General features: G+C 44.1%; 1 protein-coding gene across 3 annotated transcripts in view; it reads right to left on the bottom strand.

Moving 5' to 3' along the window:
- The window catches only part of ano1a (anoctamin 1, calcium activated chloride channel a), a 235581-nt gene that overhangs the window by 142665 nt on the left and 76381 nt on the right, over positions 1–16535 (bottom strand). The gene's annotated exons all lie outside the window — the stretch shown is intronic.

The raw sequence follows: 16535 nt of genomic DNA, 5'->3' as shown, positions 1-16535 counted from the left end.
ATCAAAGTCCTTTAAACACTTCCTTTAAATATAACAAGGACAATGAGGCACATCAACTTTCTGCCCCGTGATTTTGAGGCAACCTGAACAATTTTTGTCGAAAGTGGATGCAGTGGAACAACTACAAACTGTACAAAATAAACAGTTTTAAAGACAAGAAATTGAACCCATGAATTCCTGTCATCTTACAACCACTCAGTCATATTTGATGCCTCCTCAAAATCCCAAGGACAGAGAATGGCGCAACCTTTTGGCAGCGTGGCAAAATAAAAGAAAATGGCCGAGTACTGGCAACAAAGCACGAATGAGTAAGAGACCTCCACATCCAAAGAAATTTCTGACAGTGTAGTGGGTTTCTCCAAGACATTCTGCAATGCCCTCTCCCCCCCCCAAAAGCAGGTGATGGCCAAACTTAATTGTATACAAGTTAGATTCAGAAAATGCGGTCCAATCTGAAAATTGTGTTTTTGTGACCAACAGAGGAAAGTGATTTAAATATTTACAAAAGGAAAATAATTAAAAAAGATATTTAAAAATATACAACCAATAGTTCTTTTAGGTTGCTGGCACAGTTGTGCTGGGCCAAATGACCTCCTTCTGTGCTGTAAAATTCGCATGAATTTATACTTCATTCTGCAATGAATCACTGAATTTGGGATGTTCCCTTCCTTTCTAAATGTTTCATCAAGACACTCCATAATAAATATTGGGAATATTCCATTCAATGTAATATCTAAGTTAATATGCATTTTCCTTCAACAAAACTACTCTCTTAACTAGACCAGTCCTCAAATAAACTGCAGGAAACTACTGTCCTGGTATGGTTTTATTATTGTAACTGCAGACTGCATTCTGAGAAATAATCATTTACTTCACATCTCTAAATATTACTACCTGCTTTCAAGCAGGAAAACACTTTAGCCATTTCAAAAGTAGCTGCAGCTTATACATTTTTAGGCCAGCTAGTAACAGTATCAGTTATACTCCATCCATTCACACATATCTTCATAATAAGAACTTAGTGCATAACCCATACTGTCCTATTCTGAGCATGGTTTACTGAAGCCACCTAGTTATAGTAGACCTGGACAACAGTGCTTTACATTGCACCCATAATCAATCCATTCCCAAGATGGGTCTGGTTAACAGTTACCAGTTTGCTAACGACCTATGTCAACAAGTGACTCTTACTCCAGGCAGAAAACTATGAATCAAGGCAAAAAATTGAGGTTCCACCCCACCTGAGCATCCTGGCTATTCAAATGGACAGCAAAGATCCTGCGTGAACAGGGAATTACCCTGGCGTCCATGCCAACATTCCTCCCTCAACAAAGCACCATCAAAAATATGAACTGGTTATTTGTTGGATCCTGCTATGCATAAAACACCTGCCAAAAATTGGCCTATGTAACTGTCGCATTTCAATATAATCTCTACAAAGTACATTAAAATGTTTAATTCATTCATTCGTTGGTGTCATCATCTTCCCAGAAGGTTGACTGTCGTGGATCTCCACCTCTCTGTCTGTTTTGTGCTGTCCTTATACATTCTGCATAGGTCTACAGCATCCAGTCTATTATATCTGTATCCATTTTCTTCTCTGCTTCCCTCTGCTACATTTTCCATCAACCTTTCCTTCCAATAATTGTCTGCCTACCTTCTACTCTAATGAAGTGACCAAAGTATTGCATCTTTCTCTTTGGTGTTATGCACTAATTTCCTCTTTTCTCCAGCCAGTTCCAGCACTTCCTCATTAGTCTTTCTGTCTAAGATATGCGGAACATCCTCCGATATGTCCACATCTTGAATGCTTTCAACTTATCGATGGTCTGCTTGTTATCCATGTCTCTGAGGCATTTAACATAGATGACAAAATGTAGCACCTCAGCATTCTTTTCTTAAGTTTCAGGGTCAGTTTCTTTGGTGTAACAAGCCCTTCATTCTGACAAAGCTGGGCTTAGCTCTTAATTCTCCTTTGGATCTCACAGTCAGATCTCCCATCATCCCTGATAATCTGCCCAAGGTATGTAAACCTTTTCACTTGTTCCAGGATTGAGAACATCATGGATAGCATGTTCAGCGAGGTAGTCACACCGCAGGTAAGGGCTGCACAGGCAGAAAAGGGATGGGTGACCACCAGGCGGAGTAGTAGGCGCAGGCAGTTAGTGCAGGAGTCCCCTGTCGCCATCCCCCTCTCAAACAGATATACCACTTTGGATATTGTGGGGGGGGGGGAAATGACCTCCCAGGGGAAAGCACCAACAGCCAAGTTCGTGGCACCATGGAGGGCTCTGCAAGGGAGGAAAAGGGGTGGGAGAGCAATAATAAGGGATTCTATCGTAAGGGGTGTAGATAGGCGTTTCTGTGGCCCTAAACGAGACTCCAGGATGGTATGTTGCCTCCCTGGTGCTAGGGTCAAGGATGTCACGCAGCAGCTGCAGGACATTCTGAAGGGGCAGGGGGAGCAGTCAGAGGTTGTGTTACACATTGGTACCAACGACATAGGTAGAAAGAGGGATGAGGTCCTGCAGCAAGAATTTAGGGAGCTGGGTAGCAGATTAAAAAGCAGGACCTCAAAAGGTTGTAATCTCTGGATTACTCCCTGTGCTGCATGCCAGCGAGTATTGGAATAGGAGGATAGAGCAGATGAATGCGTGGCTGAGGAGATGGTGCAGGAGGGAGGGCTTTAGGTTCCTGGATCACTGGGTCTGTTTCTGGCAAAGGTGGGACCTGTACAAGTTGGAGGATTGCACCTGAACCGGAATGGGACCAACATCCTTGCTGGGAGGTTTGCTAGTGCTGTTGGGGGGGAGGGGGTGTGGGTTTTAAACTAATTTGTCAGGGGGATGGGATACAGAGTGGAGGTACAGTAGGGGGTGATGCACAGCCAAATATAGAAGAGAAACTAAGTCAGTCTGGAAGGTAGAGCAAATATAGACCTGTTAAGGCACAAGTGAAAAATGCAAGGCTGGATTGCATATACTTTAATGCAAGGAGTCTTACTAATAAGGCAGATGAATTGAGGGCATTGATTAGCACACGGGATTATGACACTATTGCTATCACAGAGACATGGCTGAGGGAGGGGCAGGACTGGCAACTCAATATTCCAGGATATAGAATCTTCGAGCGTTATAGAGGAGGGGATAAAAGAGGAGGCGGTATTGCACTGTTAATCAAGGAGTCAATTACTGCAGTAAGGAGGGATGATATCTCAGAAGGTTCCTCAAATGAGGCCATATGGGTAGAATTAAGAACAAAAAGGGGGGGGGGGCAATCACTTGGCTGGTTGTGTACTACAGGTCTCCAGTCAGGGAGAGATAGAGGAACAGGTATGTAGGCAAATCTCAGAGAGGTGTAAAAATAATAAGGTAATAATAGTAGGGGATTTCAACTTATCAAATATCAACTGGGATAGTCTTAGTGCAAAAGGCTTAAAGGGGGAGGAATTCTTAAAATGCATACAGGAGAGCTTTTTGAGCCAGTACATAGAAAGTCCTACAAGAGAAGGGGCAGTACTCGACCTAATCCTAGGGAATGAAGCCGGACAAGTAGTAGAAGTGCCAGTGGGGGAGCATTTCTGGGATAGCGACCATAACTCTAAGATTTAAAGGTAGTTATGGAAAAGGACAAAGACGGGCCAGAAATAAAGGTACTGAATTGGAGGAAGGCCGATTTCAATTTGATAAAACAGGATCTGGCCAAAGTGGACTGGGAACAGCTACTTGTAGGAAAGTCTACATCAGGCCAGTGGGAGTCATTTAAAGAGGAAACAGTGAGGGTGCAGAGCCAACATGTACCTGTTAAGGTGAAGGGTAGGACCATCAAGTCCAGGGAATCCTGGATGTCAAGGGATATAGAGTATTGGATCAGGAAAAAAAAGGAGGCTTATGGCAGATTCGGAGCACTGAAAACAGTGGAGGCCCAAGAGGAGAATAGAAAGTGTAGGGTGGTACTTAAAAAAGTTATTAGGAGAGCGAAGAGGGGACATGAAAAACATTGGCGGTCAATATAAAGGAAAATCCTAAGGCGTTTTATAAGTATATTAAGGGCAAGAGGATAATCAGGCAAAGAGTAGGGACCATTAGGGACCAAAGTGGCAATCTGTGTGTAGAGCCGGAGGACATAGGTGAGGTTTTAAATGATTACTTTTCATCTGTTTTCACTGTGGAGAATGACGATGTAGGTGTAGAGATCAGGGAGGGGGATTGCGATATACTTGAACATATTAACATTGAAAAGGAGGAAGTATTAGATGTTTTAGCAGGCTTAAAAGCATATAAATCCCCAGGCCCAGATGAGATGTATCCCAGGCTGTTGTGAGAGACAAGGGAGGTGATAGCAGGGGCTCTGACACAAATTTTCAGATCTTCTCTGGCAACGGGAGAGGTGCCAGAGGACTGGAGGACAGTGAATGTGGTACCATTATTCAAGAAGGGTAGCAGGGATAAACCAGGTAATTACAGGCCGATGAGTCTAACATCAGCGGTTAGGAAACTATTGGAAAAATTTCTGAGGGACAGGATTAATCTCCACTTGGAGAGGCAGGGAATAATCAGGGATGGTCAGCACGGCTTTGTTAGGGGGAGATCGTGTCTAACTAACGTAACTGAATTTTTTGAGCAGTTGATGTAGTCTACATGGACTTCAGTAAGGCTTTTGATGAGGTCCGCATGGGAGATTGGTTAAGAAGGTAAGAGCTCATGGGATCCAGGGCAATTTGGCAAATTGGATCCAAAATTGGCTTGGTGGCAGGAAACAGAGGATAATGGTCGAGGGTTGTTTTTGCAAGTGGAAGCCTGTGACCAGTGGTGTACCACAGGGATCGGTGCTGGGACCATTGCTGTTTGTAGTGTACAGTAATGATTTAGACGTGAATATAGGAGGTATGATCAGTAAGTTCACATATGACATGAAAATTGGTGGTGTTGTAAATAGTGAGGAGGAAAGCTTTAGATTACAGGACGCACTGCAAGATGCACTGCAGCAACGCACCAAGGCCCCTGAGGCAGCACCTTACTGGTAAGATGGGTGGAGCTGTGGCAAATGGAATTTAATCCTGAGAAGTGTGAGGTGATGCATTTTGGGAGGGCTAACAAGGCAAGGGAATATACAATGGATGGTAGGACCCTAGGAAGTACAGATGGTCAGAGGGACCTTGGTGTACTTGCCCATAGATCACTGACAGCAGCAGCACAGGTAGATAAGGTGGTTAGGAAGGCATATGGGATACTTGCCTTTATTAGCCGAGGCATAGAATAGAAGAGCAGGGAGGTTATGATGAAGCTGTATAAAATGCTCATTAGGCCACAGCTGGAGTACTGTGTACAGTTCTGGTCAGCACACTATAGGAAGGATGTGATTGCACTGGGGAAGGTGCAGAGGAGATTCACCAGGATGTTGCCTGGGCTGGACCACTTCAGCTATGGAGAGACACCGGATAGGGTAGGGTTGTTTTCCTTCCAACAGAGAAGGATGAGGGGGGACATGATTGAGGTATACAAAATTATGAGGGGCATTGATAGGTTAGATAGGAAGAGACATTTTCCCTTAGCGGAGGGGTCAATAACCAGGAGGCATAGATTTAAGGTTAGGGCCAGGAGTTTTAGAGGGGATTTGAGGAAAAGAAATTTCACCCAGAGGGTGGTTGGAATCTGGAATACACTGCCTGAAGTGGTAGAGGCAGGAACCATCATAACAATTAAGTAGTATTTAGATGAGCACTTGAAATGCCATAGCATACAAGGCTACGGACCAAGTGTTGGAAAATGGGACTAGAATAGTTAGGCGCTTGATCGCCGGCACAGACATGATGGACCGAAGGGCCTGTTTCTGTGCTGTATAACTCTGACTCTATGACTTGTCCATTTACTTCCCTGCTTCCTGCTTATCACCATTGTCTTGGTTTTCTTCACATTCTTTCATCTAGAATCCACACTCCTTGCATTCACTTCATTCACAATTTCCTGTAGTGCCTCTTCTGACTCTGCAATCAGTGCAGTGTCATTTGCGTACCTCAAGTAGTTAATGTTCAACCCACCAATATTGCAACCTGATAGATGTTCTATATCTCTGAAGATAGTTTCAGTGTACAGGTTGAACAGTATTGGGGACACAACACAAACCTGACACATTCTTCTTTTGATTAGGAAGCTGTCTGACAAGCCGCTATCAAGTCTCATCACCGCTGATTGCTTCTAATATAGATTCTGAATTATCCTTTTATCATGTCAATTTCTAGCTTGTTTAAACACTCCATTATAGTCTTATGGTAGACTTTATTTTTATTCATTAATGGGGATGTGGGCATCGCTGGCCAGGCCAGCATTTATTGCCCATGAGAAAGTGTGACGAGATGCCTTCTTGAACTGCTGCAGTCCACAGGCGGTAGGTACACCCATAGTACTGTTAGGAAGGGAGTTCCAGGATTTTGATCCAGCGACAGTGAAGGAACAGTGATATAGTTCCAAGTCAGCATGGTGTGTGACTTGGAGGGAAACTTGCAGGTGGTGGTGTTCCCTTGCATCTACTGCCCTTGTCCTTCTAGGTGGTTGAGGTTGTGGATTTGGAAGGTGCTGCCTAAGGAGCCTTGGTGCGTTGCTGCAGTGCATCTTGTAGATGGTACACACTGCTGCCACTGTGCGTCAGTGGCGGAGCGAGTGAGTGAATGTTTGTGGATGGAGTGCCAAACAAGCGGGCTGCTTTGTCCTGGATGGTGTCGAGCTTCTTGAGTGTTGTTGGAGCTGCACCCATCCAGGCAAGTGGAGAGTATTCCATCACACTCCTGACTTGTGCCTTGGTGGACAGGCTTTGGGGAGTCAGGAGGTGAGTTACTCGCCACAGGATTCCCTGCCTCTGACCTGCTCTTGTAGCCATGTAATTATATGACTATTCCAGTTCAGTTTCTAGTCAATACTCAGCCCAGGATGTTGATAGTGGGGTATACAGTGATCGTAATGCCTTTGAATGTCAAGGGGAGATGGTTAGATTCTCTCTTGGTGGAGATGGTCATTGGCTGGCACATATGTGGCGCAAATGTTACTTGCCACTTATTAGCCCAAGCCTGAACATTGTCCAGGTTTTGCTGCATTTCTACATGGACTGCTTCAGTATCTGAGCAGTCACGAATGGTGCTGAGCATTGTGCAGTGAACATCCCCACTTCTGACCTTATGACTGAAGGAAGGTTATTGATGAAGCAGCTGAAGATGGTTGGGCCTGGGACACCACCCTGAGGAACTCCTGCAGTGATGTCCTGGAGCTGAGATAATTGGCAGTGGTTAGCACCGCAGCCTCACAGCTCCAGCGACCCGGGTTCAATTCTGGGTACTGCCTGTGTGGAGTTTGCAGTTCTCACTGTGACTGCGTGCGTTTTTGCCGGGTGCTGCGGGTTTCCTCCCACAGCCAAAGACTTGCAGGTTGATAGATAAATTGGCCATTATAAATTGCCCCTAGTATAGGTAGGTGGTAGGAGAATATAGGGAAGGTGGGGATGTGGTAGGAGTATGGGATTAGTGTAGGGATTAGGATAAATGGGTGGTTGATAGTCGGCACAGACTCAGTGTGCCCAAGGGCCTGTTTCAGTGCTGTATCTCTAAATAAATAAATAAACACAACCATCTTCCTTTGCACTAGGTATGATTCCAACCAGTGGAGTGTTTTCCCCTAATTCCCATTCACTCCAGTTTTGCTAGGGCTCCTTGCTGCCATACTCCGTCAAATGCTGCCTTGATGTCAAGGGCAGTCACGGTCATCTCACCTCGAGTTCAGCTCTTTTGTCTATGTTCGAGCCAAGGCTGTAATGAAGTCAGGAGCCGAGGCACCCTGGCAGAACCCAAACTGAGTGACACTGAACAGGTTATTGCTACGCAAGTGCCTCCTGATAGCACTGTCGACGACACCTTCCGTCAATTTACTGATGATTGAGAGTATACTGATGGGGTGGTAATTGGCGAGGTTGGATTTGTCCTGCTTTTTGCATACAGCACATACCTGGGCAATTTTATATATTGCCGGGTAGATGCCAGTGTTGTAGCTGTACTGGAACAACCTGGCTAGGGGCACAGCAAGTTCTGGAGCACAGGTCTTCAGTACTATTGCTGGAATGTTGTCAGGGCCCATAGCCTTTGCAGTATCCAGTGCCTTCAGTCGTTTCTTGATATCACGTGGAGTGAATCGAATTGGCTGAAGACTGGCATCTGTAATGCTGGAGACTTCAGGAGGGGACTGAGATGGATCATCCACTCAGCACTTCTGGCTGAAGATTGTTGCAAATGCTTCAGCCTCGTCTTTTGTACTGATCATCATTGAGGATGGGGATATTTGTGGAGCCACCTCCTCCAGTTAGTTGTTTAATTGTCCACCATCATTCACGATTGGATGTGGCAGGACTGCAGAGCTTAGATCTGCCCCATTGGTTGTGGAATCGCTTAGCTCTATCTATTGCATGTTGCTTACGCAGTTTGGCATGCAAGTAGTCCTAGATTGTAGCTTCACCAGGCTGACAACTCATTTTGACGTATTCTCCTGGCATGCCCTCCTTCACTCTTCATTGAACCAGGGCCGATCCCTCGGCTTGATGGTAACGGTAGAGTGGGGGATATGCCGGGCAATGAGGTTACAAATTGTGGTCGAGTACATTTCTGCTGCTGCTGATGGACCACAATGCCTCATTGATGCCCAGTTTTACATTGCTAGATCTCTTCAAAATCTATCCCGTTTAGCATGGTGGTAGCACCAAACACAATGGAGGGTATCCTCAATGTAAAAGGTGGGACTGCATCTCCACAAAGACTGTGCAGTGGTTACTCCTACCAATACTGTTAAGGAAAGATGCATCTGCAGCAGGCAGATTTGTGAGGACAAGGTCAAGTATGTTTTTCCCTCACCACCTGCCACAGACCCAGTCTAGCAGCTATGTCTTTTAGGACTCGGCCAGCTCGGTCAGTAGTGGTGCTACCGAGCTACTCTTGGTGAGGGACATTGAAGTCCCCCACCCAGAGTACATTCTGCACCCTTGCCACCCTCAGTGCTTCCTCCAGGTGGTGTTCAACATTGAGGAGTACTGATTCATCAGCTGAGGGAGGGCGATAGGTGGTAATCAGCAGGAGGTTTCCTTGCCCATGTTCGACCTGATGCAATGAGACTTCATGGGGTCCAGAGTCGATGTTGAAGACTCCCAGGGCAACTCCCTCCTGACTGTATACCACTGTGCCACGACCTCTGCAGCTGTCCTGTTGCTGGGACAGGACATACCCAGCGATGGTGATGGTATTGTCTGGAACATTGTCTGTAAGGTATGATTCGGTGAGTATAACTATGTCCAGCTGTTGCTTGACTAGTCTGTGCGACAGCTCTCCCAAACTTTGGCAAAAGCCCCATGTTCATAAGGAGGACTTTGCAGGGTCAATAAGGTTGGATTTGCCATTGTCATTTCCGGTGCCTAGGTCGATGCCGGGTGGCTCGTCTGGTTTCATTCCTTATTGACTTTGTAGCGGTTAGATACAACTGAGTGGCTTCAGAGGGCATTTAAGAGAGACAACCTCGTTGCTGTGGGTCTGGAGTCATATGTCAGCTAGCCCTGGTAAGGACAGCAGATTTCCTCCCCTAAAAGGACAATAGTGAACCAGATGGGTTTTTCAACAATCGACAATGGTTTCATGGCCATTAGACTACCTTTTAATTCCAGATTTATTTCTTGAATTCGAATTCCACCTTCTGCCATGGTGTGGATCGAACCCATGTGCCCAGAGCAATACCCTGGGTCTCTGGGTTGCAAGTCCAATGACAATACCACTACACCACCGCCTCCTCCTCTGACTCTATCAAATACCTTCTCAGTCTATAAAGCATATATACACCAGGTTTTTGTACTTGCAGATATCTTTCAATCACTACTCTCAAGTTAAAGATGCCTTCTCTTGTTCCTTTCTTTGGACTGACTCATCTATCTCTGCTTCTATAGTAGATTAATCATTTTTGGAAAGAAATGACCAAAATCATTTTCATCACATGGCTCATGAGGCTTCTTATCCTGTGGCCTGTATACCCGAGGGCTTTTGGTTTCTTTGGGAGCTTAATGAACACTGACTGCATAAGATCCACAGGTATAAATCCTGTTCTGCAAATTTTTGTTGCAGAGGTCTGTCAATTTCCCAATGCCAACATCATTCAGGGCTTTCAGGCATTCTGTTGGTATTTCATAGATTCCAGGTGCTTTCTTTGCTTTCATCTTTTTGATCACTGCACTGACTTCTGCCTCTATTATCTCTGGTCCTTCTCTTCCCTCTGATGGTACCAATTCAGCTGTCATCATACAGCTCGCTGATGTACTCCACCCATCATTTCTCTACCCTTTCTTTTTCGAAGAAAAGTTCACCTTCCTTGCGGCTGATACAGCCACTATTTGTGGCTATTTTCTCCCTGTGCTTTAACTTTCTCATGCTCTCATATTATGCCTTTTCTCCAGTTCTTCTATTTTCTTGCAACGGTCTCCAGACCATCTTTCCTTGGCCACCCTAAATGCTTTTCTTATCTGCATTTCTATTTTGTCATTTTTCTTTATTGTCTTATTCTGTCGCCTTTTCTCCATCGTATCTAGTATTGCATCAGTCATCCACTCTTGATGTTTCCTCCTCTCTTTCTTAGGGACTGTCTTATTTACTGAGTATTTCATGCTCTGTTTCAACCTGTCTCAATGCCTTTCTGTTGTTTTCTCCTCACCAAGATCTGGCACTGTCCCTTCCAGAAGTAAAGCGTGATAGTAACCGCCACAGCATACTTCTTCATCACATCCTCCTCTCTCAGTCTAAGTTGGCTTGATCTTTCATGGGATTCCTTTTTGGAATTTTCAGCCTGATCATCTTCATTGCAAGCAGGCAGTGATCTGAATTGATGTCTGCACCTGGGTAAGTGAAGCCATTCTTGATGCTGTTCTTGTACCTCTCATTGATCATCAGAAAATCTATTTGATTTCTGTGAACATCTGCTGGACTCTTCCAGGTGTACAGTCTTCTGGGGTGTTGTTTGAAGAGTGTATTCAAGATGACCAAGTAGTTTTCCTCACAGAACTGTATCAGGTATTCACTTCTCCTGCTCTTCGTACCAAGTCCATAAGCTCCTACCACACTTCCATGCCTCAATCCACTGATAATTTGCATTCAAATTGCCCATGACTATCAAGATGTCTCCAGTCTTCACATGCTTCAATATCTTTTGCACCTCCTCATAGAATACTTTCGGTTCTTTATCACTGTGATCCTGTGTGGACCCACATAGTTGTAAACACACAATGTTCATTGGTTTCCCTTTAAATTTTGCCATAATCACTCTCTCTGATATTGGCCAATACCCCTGCATTGTTCTTGCTACCTTCTTTGTTATTATTCCAACTCCATTCTGCTGTTCTCTACCACCCAAGAAAATCATCATCATCTCCTTACCTTTGTCTATTTTCCCAGATTCCGTCCATCTAACTTCTGCCAATCCTAAAATATTGATGCTGAGTCTTAACATCTCTTTCAAGCAGTTGTCTATTTTACCTCTCTGGTAGAGTGTCCTCACATTCTATGTTCCGATTTTCAAGAGTTCTTATCTGGGTTTGAGAGTAGCATCATCAGATGGTAGCCTTTATCTGAATTTGGACTGCCCTCGCCATTCATCCTGCTATTCCTACTTCCCAGCAAGTCCTCTTCTTCCCTGTTCCTATTTACAGTAGACATCTCTGCAGGGGACCCGGGTCTGCCTACATTACTAACACTGTTTAAACTAGATTCCATGACTAACTATGGGTGAATGCTTGGTGAGTACCCTGACTCGAAGGTTACTAGCCATTTGTCCTTAATCGTCATGACTCTGTCCGAGATGGGTCACACATTTTGCTGTTGCGCCTTCTGAGCCATTGACTCTGAATAGTAAGTTCTTCTGCCACCAGTCCAGGCTTTGAGCATTTGAAAAAGGTGACACCCACCTGTACAGCATCTTGTGAAGTTGCTGTTCCCCCTCACTTTGTCCAGCACGCCAGCCAAGGTGAGGTCCCAGGGTGTGCACCAGCAGCTCCTTGGAGGCATAAGTAAGAATTGCATAGCAGTGGGAGACCAATGCTCCTTGTCCACATCCATAACATCATAGACGAGGGGCTGACAAGGGTACAAAGGGACTACTCCTCACATACTACACCAATATGGTGCTATAGAAGCAGAAATCTAGTTTTTCCGCCAAAAGCTTCGGAAGGTTATCTGGCAGATTGGAGGTTAGACTGGCGCCAATTTCAAAACCACAATTCATAATGTACTGCACAACTGAAGCTGCCCTGAATAATAATAATACTAGTTATTTACAGTTATCTAATCTGTAGTTTTGTAGTGTTTCGAAATTGCAATTGTATTGTGCATTGTGTACTCTAGAAGCTGCTGTAGAACATACATGCCAGAAAAGTGAAGCTGCTGCAGTCTTTGTCTCTGTTATTGCTTCATATCTTATACCAAACTCAGCTAATCCTCACTGACGTCCCGAGGATAACACATAACCCAAGAAGGAAGCATAGAATTTACTGTAAATTATAGGGCAAAGCACAGTGAAGGCGTGATTTCGTTTTTTGGCAGCCCTTCAGACCATTTTCTGGAGAACAGCAATTGGAGAAATTGAAGCAATTATATTCCTAATTAAGTTGCGTCCACTGGCTTCAGCAGGTGGCCAATTAATATTCCAGCATGCCTCTCATTATCATATTACAACTGCAACTGTTAAAATAGGAACAGGAATAGGCAATTCATCCCTTCAAATTGTTGCACATTCAATTTATTTATGGCTGATCTTTACTTCTACTCTGTTTACTAGTTTTTATTCTATATCGCTCAATACTATTTACCAATAATAAAAAAATCAATGTCAGTCTTGGAAATTTCAATTGACCCAGCACAGCTATTCAAAATTTTCACTACCTTTTGTGCAAAAAAAGAAAATGTTTGCAGATTTCACTCTTAAATGGCCTAGCTCTAAATTTACGTTTCCGCACTGCTTGTTCTGGATTTCCCACTAGGAAGAGATAATTTCTCAACAACTAGACACTGCCACCACCAGCTGTAACATTTGTCAGATTGAAAAGCTTCTGTAATCAATTCCAGGTGTCCTATGAATTGAAAACTATGATATTAGTTTGTACTATGTTTGGTTTAGCCCAGGCCATGTCTAAGAATTAACCCCGATCACGTTAAGTTGCTTACGGGAGAACATATAGGTTGATCACTACACCTTATTATTCTGGAGGATACCACACCATTAAGCCCACTTCACACATGCTAAACTTTTTATAACAGAGAACTGGACCAAACACAAAGCAATAGAAACAGTACTAAACAGCACAAGAACTTGAATTAGTGTAAGTCATCATTATAGCTTCTTCTACAATTCTTTTGGATCAATCAGCTGAACCTTCCCTTTCCATGGTACACAATCCAGAGTCTTGAAACATAGAACAAAGATGCTGGAATTTTATGATTTTACGCCCCCCCGCCCACAAAGAGCAGGAAGGTAGCGGGTGGGGGGGGTGGGGGGGCGGAAAAAGAGGCGGTGGCGAGGGCGGGGGGAAAATGAGTGTAAAATGGAACAGGAGGCTTGGGGGGCCCTTCGCGACCCGCTCCCGTCTCCACCACCTCTTTACGCAGGACAACGGCGAAATATGGTCCGCCCACCCCAGGCCCATCAAGGCCCTTAAGCGGCCACGGGGATTTTACCCATGGCTGGTTGGGCAGCCCAAGAAAAGCAACCTGACAGAAGCAGGCAGCTCTCTGATGGCGTGGGGTGGGGGAGGGGGGGCTCTCATGATCGGGCACTCTGTGCCCTATGGAGGGCCGCCCCCGCTGCCCCAACATGACCCTGCCCCCTCAATTGACCACCTTTGCCTTGCCGGGGCCTGACCAATCACCCCCAGCGAGGCACCACAAACTTGCCTTCGTTCTCTGGGCTCCCCAACATCTTCATTGTGAAGCTGGGCTGCAGTCCCAGCAATGACCACTGCTCCCGTTGGCACTGCTGGGACAAAAAGCAGCCAGCCCACTGATTGGCCAGCAGCTCCATTAGGCAGGACTTCCTGCCTCAAGTAGGTGGAAGTCCTGCCTCAGAACAATTAAAGGCTGGGGAACTGTGAAATGTGGGTTGGGTCCCCAGGTGAGGTGGAAGCGGGTTCGCCCTCTTGTCCGCTGAGGGAAAGGTCCTGACCATAATATTTCAAAAGAAAAATTTTAAATGCACAAAGTATATGGACTTCCTCTTATGGACAGAGCTTGATGTGACCATATCAAAACATATTACTGAAAAATTCACCTGGCTTACATCTTTTTCTTCTTTGATGATAGTCTTGCCAATTAAGCATCAAAGGCTTACTACTGAAACAATGATTATATAAAATGCTATTGAAAAGTTAAAAGACGTTATGAGATTTAAGCACCTATCAATAGCTATAGACCTCTAAGTATATAATTTCATTTCTACCTGGATCCAAGCACTCTATCTTAACCCATTTGATCAAAAGAATTTTGCTTTTCTCACCACCCATCTTCCATTTTGTAACTGGCAAAGAAACAACCTCCACTTTCAAACCCGAGGTGTGCTTCAATACTATAAATTCAGGTCCTTCTTTCTTTCATTCGAATGATATAAAACTAAAAGCCAAAAATTCTGATTTTGAAATGAGCTGTTGGAAGTCAGACATCCACAAGATATGGATTTTGTAGTGGACTAACATAGTGTTGAACCCTTCCAATAGCCTTTGAACATCACCATTCCTCAAACCAATGAGCACCATGCCGTGGCCCAATATCCTAACCATGCTGCTTTATTTTAGTTACTGGAGCAAGTATAATTCCTGCACGATCATGACATCAAATTTGAAGTTGACGTGGCTGAATTATACTGGTTGAGGACCTCGGATGATTCAACTCTTTTCGCACTGTGAAACATGCACGTGCATGACATAGGAGCCAAAAGAACAGGAATTGTGATTCTTTCCCCCTCCTGAAGGCAGTACCTCAATGCCATACTGCAAGAAGGCAAGGCTAGAAATTACTGTTGCATTCACAAGATGTTTCTCAGTATGCTTTTTCAACACAGGTATAATTTAGTTAACACCTGCAACAGCAGAGGAATATTATATGAAGGCTTTAAGATTTCAACTGCTAATATCATTACTAGTAATGTCTTGGCTACCATTAAGTATGGGACAAGAATTTTGGATAGACTGTTTCGTCTGATTGTTTTTCATATCATTTTGGATTTAACACATGACTGCTGTTGCGAGCAGTGCTATTGCTTTGGGTTTCCAAAATCAAGAAATGCAAAGACATTGCTTAGCTGAGGAGTCTTTTAAAGTTCTCTTCAATCTATGGCTTTTCTTGCTGGCTGGTTTTATTCAAAATCAAAAAAAGGAGATTCCCTTCCTCCCCCACTCAGATTTTTAAAAAAACCGTGTCGATTAACTCCTTTAAAAAAAAAGGAGCTACGAGAAGAGCAGCATTGGTTAAGAACATGATTGATAGGTATAGAAACATATCAGCTTTGAGACAGCTCATCTGGATCAAATTACAACAACTAAGGTTGAACTGAAACTTGTGCTCAATAACCTATTATTGGTCAAAAAGAAGTTTCAGAGTTTTAGCTATTTTGAAATGTTTTCCCCCTCCTTCAGGGAGATGGAGATGAAGATGGGCAAAGCTCATTGGGCCAAATCTCCCTGAGAAAATAATGTACGATGCCTACCATTATTAATGTGCAAATAGCAAGTTCAGAGGAAGAGGAGATACGTTGCAAGTTGCAAATCTCGAACTTGCTGATTGACTTACACCATTAGCCTTGCACAAATGGGATCTTGCCCCTAGCACCGCCCTGTTATTTTTTTAAGAACGTGCAAGATTTGCACATTAACTATACTGTAGAGAGTTAGGGCTGATAGTCAAGAGCGCAAGTGTCCTTTTAACGATGTTAATTAACATTGATTGCCATTGCATTAACAATCTCTCTGCCCAGAAAGGAAAATATTTAAACTGTTGGGTCTCATTCCCACATGCAATCCTTGGAGCTCAAAAATTATTTTTTTTTTTTTAAAAAAAGATTTTCTTAATTTTCCTTCGTCTCATAATTCAATCTCTTTCCTTCTTTCTCCTGCTGTACCTGATTCACCCTACTTTTCAGTCATTCCTCTGTTCCTTAACCAAATGAGATTTAAGGATTGAGCACGAAGATAGCCTCTTGGTCCTGTCGTTCACCAAGATCACAGATGGCCCATTGCTCTAGTGAGCCATTATCAGCTCACACTTCCAGCAAGTTACAGTGCAATTTATATTTGAGCTGAAGGTTATTGGAAAGAATCTAACAGCATGAGGTCCCTGCTCCAGCAAGATCCAGCCCACTATATAGATAGCAAGTGGCAGGAGTAGTTTTGATGATTTTTCTTTTTGTTCTGTAGTTATGTTCTCTACTTTGGTAATAAGTGAGATGGCATGGAAGCCGGGAGCCCAAATGCAAGATTCTGCTATCAAGTCT

This window comes from Heterodontus francisci, chromosome 14 (assembly GCF_036365525.1).
Source record: "Heterodontus francisci isolate sHetFra1 chromosome 14, sHetFra1.hap1, whole genome shotgun sequence".
NCBI lineage: Eukaryota > Metazoa > Chordata > Chondrichthyes > Heterodontiformes > Heterodontidae > Heterodontus > Heterodontus francisci.
Note: the sequence above shows the minus strand (reverse complement) of the source record. Positions and strands in the feature narration are given on the sequence as shown.